A 14850-nucleotide genomic window follows, 5' to 3' on the forward strand; every position below is an offset into this window, starting at 1 on the left:
GTGCTGCTGCAGAAGGTGCTCATGCTGTGCTGACCATTTAATATGCCCTGGGGAGCTGCGGCAAAGTGGGCCAAGGAGAACCTGCTTTCAGAGTCACCACGAGCAAGATCTTGGGCTCCCCTCAAGACCTTGGCCCCAGCCTTTGCTCTGTTATCCCCTGGAGCACGGCAGATGGGCAGGAAAGGTCTTGGGGCAAGAGGAAATTTCCCCATCCACATGTCTAGGCATCAAGAGTTACTGTCAGCCAGCTAATTAGCAACTGCCTTCCTAGATGACGAATCCACCTTAGCCTTTGCCCCACTTCCACCAGTCAGGTTCTCACGTTACAGCAGCCTCCCACCTTGGCAGTAAGGAAACAAAGCCTTCAAAGTAGGTGTACTTTAGTAGGTGTAGTAGATTGATTTACCTTAGGGGAGAATCTGGCCCACAGAGCTCTGATTCTGAGGAGCTTTGGAGTTTCCCTAGACAACACTCCAGTTTGTCTTGCTCTCCATTTTATGCCTAGGCGATACATTCCTCTAACATTTTTGGCACAGCCAGAGGAGATAGGAGAGATTTCTAAACAGTGGTGATAACTGGGAAAACTCTCCACAGACAGGGATGGATGTACAAAGAAAGCTGCAGGTGTGACCACAGAAACCACCGGAGCCAGTTTGCAGCGTCAAAATCCTTCCTCTGCACACTCCAAGAAATATTTACAGGGTCTGCGGTGAGTACAGGCCCAACTGCCAGAGATCAGGACAGTAACCTGGAGGAAAAGGGGGAGATTTGCACAATACACTTGGGGGACCATTGCTCAGAAACTTCTGCTGAATTTATTGGAGAAAATTGACTGAAATGGCAGCAGGTATAGGTCAAAGCAAAACAGTTTTGAAAAAGCTACTCAAACACCTATCTGTTTACCAGGAAACTTCTCCCATTTCTATCTTGCAGGGTGTGAAAGGGCCTATTTGTGCTGTATCTACCAGCTCCCTGGTGTTTCTGGTCAGCTGGAGTAATAAATTTAATGCAATGTGAATGTGTTATTTAATGAACCACAATAGCTGGCACAGAGCGACAATTCCCCAAGGAGTTCAAAATATGCTTAACAAATTAGTGCCTCCATCCTGCAATGACACGAATGCACACATGAACTACTTCCCCTGCGTGCATTGCCCCATGGAGCACAACGGGATTATTTCCTTGCAATGGCAGGGGTGTTTTTGACTGCATGGCCAGAAAGGGGTGAGGAGGGGGTTGTTCAGCGAGTTACCACACCTCGGCCTTTGCACTGCAAGGTCCTAGGGAAGATGCAGCCTTATTTCTCCTGACAGTTTGGTGGGTTCAGCACCGTTCCCGACGCCATTATAGGTCACTGAATGCCCTGCTGTGAGCACCTTACTGAAGAAGGAAGCTAGCAGTGGGGAGCATACAGTCCCTGGGGCCATGCAATTTCATCTCCACCCATCTGCAGCTACTCGATCTCTTCCTCGTAAGCACTGCTGTTATGTTGCAAGTTGTGCATCGATGCATGGCCCCCAAGATGTGGCAAAAAGCCTGCAGCCTCCCCAGAGATCCAGCACCTCTGTACACCTGGGAATCACCTTCCTCACCGCTCACCTCCCGCAGCCCCTAAGAAGGAGCACGGTGAGGGAAAGAGCGGCTCATTATCCTGATTAGAAGGTAGGGAAGGAGGACACACTTGCACATTTACGGTTAAACCTTGAATTAAGGCCCTGTGCTGCAGAGGAGCTCCAGCAGAGATGAAAGCAAAGCCCTCTGGAAGCAGGGACATACAAATGAGGACGCACAAATGAACCCCGCTCCCTTTTTCAGGTGTGCCCCAAGACCACTAGTGATGAGAAGTGGCCAAGGCCCATTGTTCATGTCCAATCCCCTAGACAATAACCTCGGTCACTGGCAGGGGCACTCGGTGTGTCCTGGCTCGGATGCCACAATGCCGCCCCCCAAATCATTCTCGCCGCTTCCTGCAGCTCTCGGGTGGTCCCTGGAGCTCTCGCCTAATTTGCACCGAGTCACCAGCGTGTAGCTGCCAGCTGTATTGCTACACACTCTTTTTGTCTGCGAATACCGAAAATGAATCATCTCAAAGGGACATCGCTGACTCAAATTTGTCCCAAAACTCGCTTTGTGCACAAAGTCTCCAACGAACAGAGTTGTGCGTTGCGAAGAGACCCAACGGGGTTGTACTTCCTTGATTTACTTCTGTAAACAAATCGATCAGTTTTTTTTTAAAAAAACACAGCAGACACGCGTTGCCCGAAGCCTTTGCCATGCAAATATTACAGCTCGGCGTCAACCGAGGCCCGAACCCCCCTCAGAGAGCCGCCGGTCCCCTTCCTGCCCGCCGAGAGGCCGCCGCCTCGCCGCGCCCAGGCCCGGGGACTCCTCACGGGCCCGCAGCCGGCCGGGGCCGGGCCCAAGCGGACCCCGGGGGCCGGTCCCGGGGCCGGGGCGGTCTCGGGGCGGATCGGGGCGGGCTGCGGGCGTTATTTGTGCCATGTGACGGCGGGAGGAGCCGCGGCTGCAGCCTGCCCGCAGCCCGCCCAGCCACGGGCGCTGCGCGGCGCGGCCCCGGGAGCAGGCTCCGGCGGGACCCGGCGCGGCCGCTGCCATGGGGCGGCCTGCGGACGGTAGGAGCCAGCGGCGGCGGGGGGGGGGTTTCTTCCCTGGGGTGGCGGCCACCGGGCTGCCGAGGCCTCTCCCCCGCTTCCTTCCCCTCCTTCCCCTTCCCATCCCTCGCAGCGGGGCGCTGCTCCCCGCTCCCCGGCCAGCGCGGGCTGCGTGGAACCGGTGCCAGCTTCCCGAAAGATAAAATAAGAATTTAAAAAAAAAAAAAAAAAAAAAAGCAAGCGCTGGGCTCAAGCCCGGCTTTGTGACCCGGAGGTGCAGCCGGGGGTGGAGGCGGTGAGCGAGGCTCAGCTCGGTAAGGAGGTCGGGTTGTTTGCTCGGTGGTTGCGGTGCTGCTTTGGTGGTCTCTGGAGCACGGGCCTAATGGATATCGGCCTTTATCCTACATAAACCCGTGCCAATGTGATAGGAGCCTGTGTAATCCTCCATCCGAAGTGCCGAGCGTTGCTCGAAGAACAACAGAAGCATGCTGTCTGCTCCCGCTGCTACAGGATGGACGTGGGCAGTCAGCGCGGCTGGTGAGCGGCGGTGGTCATGGCTGAGCAGAAATCTATGAAGTGAGCCATTGCTCAAGATAAGGAAGTTTACAAAATGATTATAAAGATGGAAGTTGCTGCCTTGGAGATAGATTGGCTTTTCTTTTCCTGATAGTGATGCAGGAAGAGTTTATGACCCTTTTGTCCCAGAAGCAATCTTTCCTCAGCAGGAGATCTGGATGGGGTCAAAGTACCTATCTCAGCCTAGGAAGAAGGCAATTTCTGTGGTGAGTTGATAGGGAAGCTACTGGGAGCGTGGTGGGGCTGTGCTACTGTTTACCAAGTGAATGGCAGCACTGAGAGGCACTTCACTGGCTTCTGGAGGAGCCCTCCCCGGCCAACCGGCTGCTGGTGCGCCCGTCTCCTCCCTGCTGTGTCAGTGTGCCTGGCCTCCAGCCCTGTCATGGCTCTGGGGCGTTGTGATGATGGTTTCGTAAAGCTGTAATTTATTCTTCCCCCCCCACCCTTAGTTCTGCTGAAGACAAGGGATGAACTTGAGCAGTCCTCTGGGGGGCATTGTGTTGTTGCAGTACATCAGCAGCAGGCTTTTGCAGCCGCTCTCCGGCTGGGGAGGTTACTGAATCGCACTATAATGTGACTGAAGTTTGTTTGTAAACTTACGTTAGAGATGTGGTTTTGTGTTCCAGGAACTGGCTAGCTGAGATGTGCTGTGTCTGTGTGGAGTCAGATCGCTGCAGCTGGGTCCGGGATGTGGAAAATGTGCTCTGCTTGCTGCTCTAGTGTCTCGCCCTGGCCTCCTGTGTTTCCTTTCCTCAAAGTGAAAGCAGTCTGCAAGGGCTGCTTGTCTCCTCAAGTCCCTCTTGTGAGGGATAATTAAATTCATGAAGTCACCTGAATTATAAATCTGTAGATAGTGAGCCAGTCTGCATGCTATGCCAGTCTTTGTGATCTGAGTGCAGACTGCTGATGGTTAGTCTTCACATTTCAGTGTTTCTGAAGATCATAAGATGTGGAAGAGAGCATGCCCTGTGGCTGAGGTTTGTCTATGTCAGATTTTGTGGCTGGTGTCACTGAATACGCTGGAACTGGCACCTGATAGCCAGTACAGACTGGCCGGCTCTGATACACCCGTGTGAGGTTGTACTTACAGTTTTGGGTGGAAGTGTACATGTACTGACTCAGTCTGGAGTCAGGGCTTGTGCCAACAAGGGGAGTGAGGATTAACTGGGGTTGGCAGGGAGCATCAATGAGATGACATCAGCTGGGATGTACAGTGATGCTTCACTGGCACAGCTTATCTTGCCGTCCTATGCAGGGAGGCTTCTGTTAACTAGTAGAGTGATGGTAGCATTATAGCAGTAAAGAAACATCTTGCAGACCTGTGTGAATTATACTAACGAGGCCTGTTGTGGTACGAGTTGCCTGAACCTTGACCGTGCTGAAGGCTGGTATATGTGGCTAGCTGTGAAACCTGCTGCCCTGCTCCTCTGCGTTTGCAGGCATGTGACACGAGCCAGCAAACTAATCTGCTAGCACAAGATAGGAGTTAGACATCAGTTGCTTCCAGGCAAAGCTGTGTAATGCCTGCAGAATATAAGTGAGTAAGTGTCTGAGAACCAAGGTTACCGAACTGTGGTCGCTGGATGCTTTGCTGGTGGTCACCATCGATTGGGTTGATGTCAAGGTGTTGACTCACTTCCAGTCACTACACAGCTCTGAGCAACAAAGATCTTCCCTTGAGTTACTCTTCCATGTGAGTAATTGCTACAGCTGCCTCTGTTTCAATAAATAACTGCTGGGGTGGAGGGGAGGGGAGTGCAGTTGTCCTTGGCAGAGATGGGGTATGTGTTACAGGAGATGGCCAAACACTTGGTGAAGTGCAAGTCTGAGGAAAGCCTAGCTTCAAAGTCCTGGTTTCCAAGCTCATGGGTGCAGGCTGGGGAGACCGCAGTTAACAGGGTTTCCTCATGGACTACTAAAGCAGTGTCACCTTTTTTAAAAAAGAAAAAAGGGGAAGGGGCATAGATTCACTAGCAGCTCTGCACCACTTAAATCTTGTAGGTTTAGGAACTCCTGAGCTACAGTAAGTCGGCCTGCTGGGTTGATCAGGAAACTTTCTTCCCCCTGATCATACTTCTGGGTGAAGAAGGGTTGTCCAGCACTCTTGTTGGGCAGCTGAGTATGATAGGAGACCGATGGAAATTTGCTCCTGTGAATTTCGCTCCCAACGGATGCCCTTGTGAGAGAATTAGTGAGTTGTAAAGCTTAAGTATACTGTATTAAAGCTCAAAACAGGACAGGAAGCTTGGGGGCTTGCTTTTTTAAAAACATAAAGTGAAGTCCTGTCAAGTCTAGATGAGAGGTGCAGCAGTGATCTTCAGAGCTTCAGTCTGTCCTAGTGCTGTGTTGGGCCAAAAAAGAACACCTGTTTCTGGCTTATGGGTAAAGGGTGGCTTTCAGCAGTTGAGCTTGTTGATTTGTTCTCGGCACTCCCAGGCTGGGAGCTATTGACTTTCTGTTTAGTAAATGCACATACCTGTCTAGTGCAGTGGACTGTTTATTGTGGCTCAGGGGAAAAAGTGTTGTAACATTTGGGAGGCAACAGAACTGCTTGGTATTGCTGCAGCATCCAAGAAAAAGCTTTAAAAACAAGCACAAATATTGAGACATCTGAAATTACCTCTGACTCAAGCTGTTCAGGTTATTGACAGCTGTGCGTGTCGGACTAGGCACGCCTTTTTCTTAGACTAGGGGATCAAAGGGGGTGTGGATCAACTCTAAATCAAGCGGAGTCTGCTCCTGTTCAGTCACCCACTGAACTTAGTCCTTGTCCATGTGGATTCTCAAACATGAGATCCTAATGGCTTGCATATCTTTTTGCAGAACTAAAACCTGCACACATGTCCAGTGACAGGGGAGACGCTGGCTGCTTTGCCCAGGCTGCAGCTGATAGTTTCAGAGCTCTTCTGACTTCCACTTTGGCAACTGCCAGACTTTGCTTAGAGAAGTGTGAGAAGTGCCTCGCTCAGATGGGTTTGTGCTGTCTGCTCAGCGTGCTGTTGATTTATTTGAACTCTTGATACACAAGTGCTGTGTTTTGGGTGGGATTGAGGATTGGGAATAGCTTTAAAAAAAGAGGAGATAAATCCAGCTAAGGATTCTTGCTTACTCTTCCCTTCTTGCTGGTCTGGGGATATGGGTATGAACCATCCATGTCTGCTGTTTCTGAGCTTCACAAAACCACATTTTAAGTGGTTAAAGTACCTCAGCTCTGAAAAGACACGCAGTTAGTGATACGGCTTCTGAGCTAGTTCAGAGTTGATCTAACATCTTGAAGTCTAATGTTTCCTTTCTGCAGTCACCTGTGTTACTGCTAGGAAAAATCCCCTCCATTCTCTGGAGCCTGCTCTTGCCTCTAGGCCTGTGCCTGTATGGAGCGTGGCTTCTGGAAACGGGGCCAGTCACCCAGTGAAAACCCCTCTAGTCCAGCAGAGCAAGGGGAAACTCAGGGATGCTTGCAGTGATGTGTGATGGAGATGTAGCCTCGTTATGTACACATGGCTTTGCACCTGGGAGGAGCGGAAACCAAGCTGTCTGAAGGCTACGCGCGTGCTACTGGAAAGCAGGATGTCTGGCTTGGTGCGTACCACGGGGAGAACTCACCCCGTGTTCTTGCATGTCTGCTGCTGCTTTTGCTGGCCTCATAGCTGGGAGGTCAAGAACAGTGTTACCTGCTCCGGTCCTACCCTCCCCCCAAAGGACAGGCTGCAGCACTGGGCTTCTGCTGTGTCTCTGCAGAAACAGCTTCACATAAATGTCATAGGGAAGGTGCTTGAGAGCAAGCGGATGGGTGTCTGTCAGTCTCGCAGTTTCACTGACCTTGTTCTGTCCAGGTTGTCTCTCCTGACACACTCGCAGTGCTGTAGTAAACGCTGATGCATGTGTTGGTGAGGTGTTTGCTTAGCAATTCTTTCCTGGCTTAGTTAAAGGCATTGATATTCTTGGTGGCAGTGAAACCTTGCTGCTGGTCAGTGATTGGAGTAACTGAGTGCTGAAGCGCCAACGAATCCCTGTGTGCCTTACCGGCAAGGCCTGACGTCCCTCCCTTGCAGTCAGTCCAGCTGGATGCCGCTTTTCCTCCTTAAAATGCGAAGGCGTCTTCATGTCAACCAAAGCATTTGTTGCAGATGCATCCCATTATTAGGGATTTAAAAGCCAGGGACTCTGAGTACTGGCTTCTTAGCTAGTCACTAAACAATCCGTCCCCATCCCCCTGAAACAAGGCTGCAGCAGGAGCTTGAAACAAACCTGCTCTGAGCTCTGGAAGCAGGCAGAGCTTTGATCCCGGAGAGGCTCAGGAGTGACTGGTGCTCCGGAGCTGCCCATCTGGGAACAGCGTGTGGCTGAGGCATGTTTTTGTACTGAGATTGTGGTTTAAATTTTAATTCTGGGCGTTAATTGGGTATGGGAGCTACTCTTTGGCAGCTGTGGGTGACACAAGCTGCCTCAACTCTTTGTGTAGCGTTTCAGGGATGGAAATGCAGGCAGACTCTCCCTGATAAGATTGATGTGGTGTGAGCTGGATGCTGTCGTGGTGTCCAACCCCCTTGAGGGGTGAACAAGGATCCTGCAGGACATCAGCTGAGCTGGATAACGTCCTGCTCTCGAGTTGTGACTGAGTAAAATTGTCCTAGTGCAGGCAGCCTTTGCAGGTGCCCCTTCTTTGGGCAGAGTATGGAGAGAAGAGCGGTTTCTTAGCCTGTTCATTGTTTGTGCTCTGGGCATGGACCACTGGTACGAGCAGCTGCAGGCTGGTGAGATGGGTCTTGGTGCTATTACATGACTGCTGGGGACAGCCTTCAGTTGCGTGCTGCCCTGCCTGGGATCCAGAGCTTTCCAGCTGGTGCTCGTAGCAGTCTGACAGGGTTACGTGTGCCCCAGGGAGTGTGGTTTAGAGGGATGAGCGCAGGGCTGCGAGCCAGGGACAGCTGTGGGCTAATCCTTTCTATACGTCTGGCTTGATGTGTGGCCTTGCTTCAGTCACTGAATGTTTGGCTTGAGGGTTCTTTAGAAAGGGAGAAAAAGTAACCTTTTTCTTACATGATTACCTTTGGCAGGGATGGCTGCTAATACCAGGTTTTATTTAATGGTTTCTACCCTGTGGCTTATGCAAGCGGTTGGTATTGGGTGGAATTACGATGCTGGGGTGGGGAAGGTGGGAAATGTCTTCCTTATCCACAGTGCAGAAGTGCCCCAGCTGGGAGCAGGGCGCTTAGTGTGCTGCAGGCTTTCTGTTCATCCCCCGATGGCGGGGCCTTGCCTCCCGTCTGTTTTTCCGTGTTGTGTTTAAGCAGGGTTGAACTTCAGCTTTAAGGAAGATTTTTGGATGAACATCTGACCTTACTAGAACAGTCACCTGTCCTTGCCTTACCTATCCTTAACCCTGGAGCCTTTTTCACTAATGCTTGTCTACTTCTGGCTCTGCTGGTTTTTCTCTGCTAGGAAATGTGAAGACCGACTTCGAACCAGAGCAGTGCTACTACTGTATAACACTAAAGCTCTTAACCTGCAAAACTTCCCCTGGGAGCTGGAAGCTTTTTCCTCTTACAGAAAGGAAAACACACAAACATCTGCCTGATTTCAAAGTGAGAGCAACAACTCTTGACATGAGAGCTTGGGGGCAGAAGGTGGTAATGTCTGAATATGGGGTTACCAAACATGGGCTTTTTCCTTTTAGCCTGGGAGGGGAATTTGATGAAGCTTGTAAGTTGGAGCAGCTGTGTAGATGTTAGTTTCAAACTGCTTTCTTTGGATAGCTGGTATGTTATCATGTCAGGAATCTGTCCTGAGGAGATCCCGGATGGGGCCTTGACACCATAAATGTACAAAGGCACTCGGTTGCACAAAAACTACAGAAACAACTTAGTTCTAAAGAACGTGAGCCACTGATGGTAAACAGCCAAGAAAAGCAAGCAAGGGCTAAGGCCAAGCTGTTCTCTACATGAGCAGGCTACATTGGTCTCAGATGTTTAGGAATCCTTAGTTTAAGCTTTTGGCAACTTCACTGTGGATAACTTCTGGTTTGAATGGCCTGTTGGAAGTTAAACTCTACATTAAGCAGGGATGTGAAAAATGCCTGGATTCCAGCTATGGTGTCCTGAGGCTTGAAGGAAGTCCTGGAGTTTGCCCAAGCGCAGTTCTTTCCTAGACACGCTAATTCATCGTCGTGTTGGGCTTCAGGAGCCCCGGGTTGGTAGGGATGTAGCCTGGTGAGCTGTGCTGCAGGGAAGCAAGCAAAGCTTCTTAGTGAAGGCCATGATAACCCTTGAAATGCTTCCAGTCTTGGTCCATAGAGGAATCGGGACGCTGGGTATGTGGTATGGAGGGGCTGGTGCTGTGTTGTCAGCAGTTCTGCCTGGGGCTGTCTTTGATGGCCAATTTTCCATAGCTGTTTAAAGACCAAACATGTCATCTTATTGAACCTGGGTGACAAGGGAGGGATTGCCTTGTCCCATTTCAATGCCAGGGCACTGGTGCATTTGGGACTTGAAGTTTCGGGTGGTGCCCATGTCAATAATTCCCTGTAACTTAAGCTGAACTTCAACAGTTAGCACTGATGCACTAGCTCTGTATGGCAGTTCCTAGAAGAAACCTGCTGGCATTTCAGCTGAAAGGAGGTTTGGGGTCTGTATGAATACAGAAAGCACCTGGCTTATCAATGTGAGGCTCGCTTGTACGGGCACGGAGTATAGCTGTCTGTTCTGGGGTTACGTGATGGGCAGGAGCTGCTGCAGGTTGATGTGTGCTGCTCTTACCGACGGCTTGCTGTCACAGCTCCGTGGTCATGACTTGAGGGCTTGGCTTCCTCTCCTGATGTCCCACGCAGTCTCACTACTAATGGGCCGGGGTTTTCCATGCGGCGCGTTGTGCACTTCCAGCTGGAACAAAATGGAGCTGGGGGGTGGGAGTGAATCAACCTAATGAATGTTTCTTTTCTGTGAGCCAGCGTGTTGCTTTCCTCCCTACTACATATAGCAGCTTTCTTGGAGTGCCGTGTCCCTCTTGCAACAAGGATCAGACAGACATTTATAAGTGGTTTCAGCCTCAGACTTGGCTCTGGGATTGATTCAGGCGCATGCACCTCTTAGATCTTGCTAGCATAGCTTAGCTTGCAGCCGAGGAGGAAAAGGGCAGAAGGGCTGCACACATGGCACTGATTCCGGCAGGATATTGCTGTAAGGTTAGGTATGTGGCACGCTGTCTTGCCAATGTTCAGCTGCTGCTTGCATTTGTACAAGTTAAAAAGGGGCTGTTAATCTGATGGGTAGTGGCTGCGAGTGTGGGGAACGGTGAAAAGCCAGGGGAGCAGAGGCAGAGCAACAGCGTGGTGTGCTACTGGTTGTCCAGGCTGTGGGCTTGACTTGCTGTATGTTGGCGTTTGGGAGAAAAAAGGGACAAAGTTTGTATCTTATGTTTATTAAAATGAGCGTACTTCAGTGGCTGAGGATCATCCTGGAATCTGGAGACGCTGTGTTCTTGGTACGTGCCTCAGTTTATCAGCTTCAAGATACACTCAAGGACCAGCGTGCTGCGAAGTAGTTAAACTTCCTGACCTGTTTGCAAGAAGCAGGCGTCGGAGGAACGGAGCTCCCCTGGAAAGTTGATTCTGCGTACTTCCACAGCCGAATCTCTCCGGTCTTACTGAGGTACTGGGGTTCCTCACGTGCTTCTGGTCCCCTGGGGATCAGAGGATGAAAGATGTTGCCTTCCGGAGAGACTTGTGGAGGAGCAGGTCGTATGTGCCCACACAGGCCTGGATCTGCACTTCTGGCATGAATCACATCAAAACTCCAGGCTTGATAGCTGAGGAATCGGGCTGGTGCCCAGCTTGTGGACCCTGAACTGGATCTGCAAGAGGCACAGCTCTGTGTCAACACGTTAAATGGGAGGGGACACCTGACTAGAGTGGGCCTGGAAGGGGCCGTAACCCACATCTGCAAGCAGGCTGCGGTTGTGCAACTCCCCTCGTGCTTGTTCCACAGCCAGGGCAGCGCTGCTCCACGGGGGGAGGCTTGCCAAGTGTGCTGTGCCTCTCCTGGGTGGCAGAGAGGCCCAGATGTTTACCTGCAAGGAATTCAAGTGAATCTGCGGGGTTAGCAAGGTTGTTGGTCTCAGAAGAGAATTTCGCTGCTAGGTGTACTTGTGTAGTCGCTTGGTGGTGCTTTCTAGAAGGGGTTTCTGCTCTTCAGGAATTGATTTAGTGGTGACTTGTGATGTGCCTTCAGCCTTTGCCCTTTGCTGTAGGGATGCAGTTGTTAGTATCCAGTGTTTTCTTCCCAGCCAGATGGCTCTGGGTAGAAGAGCTCAGCTTGCTGCTGTGGGCGCTATCGTATGGCAGCACGCTGCCATGGGGGTGAACAGAACTTCTGTTGGCTGGTGGGACATGTGCAATGCCCCTCAACTAAACTTAGCAGGTAGAAACAGGTTTGGGCTTTGTGCCAGGGCGGTGGCGTGGCTTCTGGTAGGCATCTAGGAACACGCAGGAGCAAAGTGTATGGCTTAAGCTCAGCTGAACTGTGTTTTTGTGGGATAAGTGCTACAGCACTCTTCTGCGAAATGGGAGCAGGATGACTGGCAATCGTTTCGCTATTGCTGGGAAGAAACAGAATTGAAGGGCTCTTAGTTTTAAGTGGGAGCGGGAAGAGGCTTCTTGATGCAGGTGAGACCTTGGGGCACTGGATGTGCTGTAGACCATCTATTAAGACAGATGGCAAATACCCCCTGCGTGTTTGAGGTCGGAGAATTGCTGTCAATCTAACAGTCATTAAGGTGTACGGGAAGGACAGTTTCGTACCCCAGTACATGTGAGTGCATTGCTCCAAACGTTACCAGCATTAGGCTCTCTTCAGACCTTCACCAAAAAAAACAACCAGTCCCTGGTCCGGACTGCTCTTGAAAGAGCTCTTGGCCTCGCGGGGATCCTCATTCCAAGGTGTCAAACAGCACAGCAGCAGGCCCACCACTGGCTTTACTGAGACAGCCTTTGTGCTAATGAAGCTCTCCATACCCTGTTAAGCTCGTTTCAGCACATCTCAGCCCCCCACAAAGCAAGCTGGTCCTGGAGGTCCTGTCTGACCCACGGCTGTGCTGCTGAATGGGCATCGAGTGGAAGTTGTCATTGTCCCCGGGTGGACAAAGCCAGTGGCCCAGCAGGTGGCAGTGGTGAAAGAGGTGGCTTTGCAGGTGGCTGAATGTTACCCTGTTTGTCTCTAAGCCTGACAGGGCAGCTGGGCGGTCTGATTAGTACATGCCTGCATGCATTTAGCCGGGGTTTCTGTAGCCAGCGATTTCGAGCTGTAGGACGGTATCACCAAAGCAGTGGGGTTATCTGCAGGGGATGGCTGGGAGGTGAATTCAGCTCATGTTCTCGCTGAGCATAGGAAGTGGTGGTGAGTGTAACAAACTGATTGTAGAAATGAAGCTGCAAGGTGAGCTTGGTCTGGTGGGAGGCTTTTAAGGCAAAACGCTGGGTGTGGTGGCTGTAGTTGAATTTCTAAGCATTGGATATCCTAGAGAGCATGCATTTATTCCATGTTTGGGTGGCTGTGGTGCACTGAACAGTGGGTGGCAGTGGCCACCTTATTACTCTTAAATTGGTGCTTGCGCACAGCAAATCAAGGCGAAGCTGTAGGAGCCATCCAGGCTCCTTAAAAGGATCAAGGACTTCAGTGGCAGCTGAAAAACAGGTGAACGTGCTTGCTGAGGCTGGTCAGCCTCTGCCAAAAGACGAGCTTAGATGTTGAAGGGATCTAGCAGCTAATACAACTGTTTGTCTCTAGAATTCCGAGTTGCTAAACTCTGAAAATGCAAGGCAGCCTCTCTTTTTCTGCTTGTTCCTAGGTATGCTGCATCTTGAGAACAGATCTCTTGATTGTTCCTGTAAGGTTTCTTCCTCTCTATATATACTTCTTAAGCTCTTTTAATGTGCTTCAAACTTGGTTTCCTAATTGGAAACTTTCCATTGATGTCATGGGAGCTTTCTGTGGCCCACATCAAATAGTTCGGTTCACCAGGAATTAAGTGACTGTACAAATGTTTATATTAAACACTTATTTAGAAGGCATGCTGATTTATGAGGACCTATGATGACTTTGGTATGTTGGAAGGATAGGTTGACTGTGCGGGCTTTTGTGTTGCCTTTGAACTATAAAAGTTCTGGCAGCTGTTTAATGCCCAGATAAGACAACTCAGGCGTGCTTACATCTAATCAACCTGCCCCATCACTGGCTCCTGTGCTGTTTCCTATCTCTGGCACTGGAGAGGCTTTTTTTTGAATGGTTAACCTTAATGGAAAGGGCTCAGACAGCCATGTCTGGAATAGTCCGAGCAGAAAGCTAGCTTAATTGCAGGTACTGGAATTTCTGTTTTTGAGAGGAAATCCACAGTTTAGTCTGCTGAGAAGCCCTAGGGAGGGAAGGAAGAGATGGTGAACATGTGTGATCTTCAGACTGCTTACTCAGGCTTCTGTGGTGGGGTCAGGGTGCTTGGAAGCTGGAAACAGAAAGGATAAATACTGTCTTAGCGTCCCCCCTGACCAGACCTCAGATGCTGAAGAGTGGCCACCTGTGTTCTTCCCTGGAGGAGATCGTGAGGGTCTGTCCTTTAGATCAGGAAGAAGCACAGAGGTGCTTGGGGTGTTAGGGAACTTTCCTTAAATGTTAATGTGCTGGTAGCTACCTTCTTAGCAGTAGATTGTCTTAGCATCCAGCTAAACAAAACCTGTAACATGTCCATCAGTCAGCTTTGCAAGACTTGCTGGACTTCATTGCCACATGTTCTCCCTGTCGAATGAGCAAGTCCAGTCTGTGCTTCTGAGATGGGCTTTATGGAAAACTTCCCCTTCTTCCCCAAATTCTGCCCTTCCCTTTGCAGAGGGCAGAATACCTTTAAAAACCTTCACGTTTGTACATAAATTACACGAAGAGTGAGGCTTGATGCGTGGTTTTAATATCTGGAATTGAGCTCAGTGGTGGGCAGAGTCTTCTCAGGGTTGTTGCTGGGCCATGAAAACAGGGTAGCTGCTTCCTGCCTGAAGGAGGAGATTACATTCCCTTTACATGAACTTTCTTTAAGGTATCTTCTGTGAAACTGATACTGTAAGAGTTGTCATGGCTGCTAATTGCAGCCTTTACGTGTTCCAGCGTCATGTTTGATGTAACCGTTGATGATGCTGAGCTAGGAGGTTTTTTTGGAAAAGGATGATCTAGGAGATTTGTTCTTGTGGCTGGGGCTGAAGATGGACTGCTCTGTACAGGGCTTCATCTTGTGAGTCTGGGTGACGAAACTAAAATGGCCCAGAGTAAAAATTTCATCTCTCTTCAGATATTATCTTAAAGGGTGACGTTTAAAGCTGTTCATAATCAAAAAGCCTGTCCAAATCTCTCTTCAGACAATGTATGTGTCTCTGTAGTAATATATCCTCTGTACGGTTCAGAGCATGAGTGCTTAACCAGTTGTTCCAGTTGCATGTGGTGAAGCAACTGGTGTGGACTGTTGGTTCATGCCTGCTTTTACCCACGGAGAGGTACTACCACTGCGTAAGCCAGCAGCGTTGGACCTACTCACACGGATTTGCTTCACTGCTTCAATATAAGTGATCAAGGTGCAGCTTAATGTTGGCACGGAGGTGATGAGGAAGCTATTTAAAATATGACTTGATTTA

General features: G+C 50.2%; 1 protein-coding gene across 8 annotated transcripts in view; it reads left to right on the forward strand.

Moving 5' to 3' along the window:
• The first annotated feature begins 2492 nt into the window (after nucleotides 1-2492).
• Nucleotides 2493-14850, forward strand: part of SPSB1 (splA/ryanodine receptor domain and SOCS box containing 1) — a 39322-nt gene continuing 26964 nt past the window's right edge. For 4 of the 8 annotated variants that reach the window (XM_040533293.1, XM_040533296.1, XM_040533300.1 and 1 more), the window contains exon 1: nucleotides 2526-2633. The gene's annotated coding sequence lies outside the window, so the exon portion shown is untranslated. Of the gene's footprint in view, nucleotides 2634-2773; nucleotides 2927-3040; nucleotides 3395-14850 lie in introns of those variants that run through there. The other 4 variants (XM_040533292.1, XM_040533290.1, XM_040533301.1 and 1 more) reach the window with 4 other exon arrangements.

This window comes from Cygnus olor, chromosome 21 (genome assembly GCF_009769625.2).
Source record: "Cygnus olor isolate bCygOlo1 chromosome 21, bCygOlo1.pri.v2, whole genome shotgun sequence".
In the NCBI taxonomy this organism is placed as follows: domain Eukaryota; kingdom Metazoa; phylum Chordata; class Aves; order Anseriformes; family Anatidae; genus Cygnus; species Cygnus olor.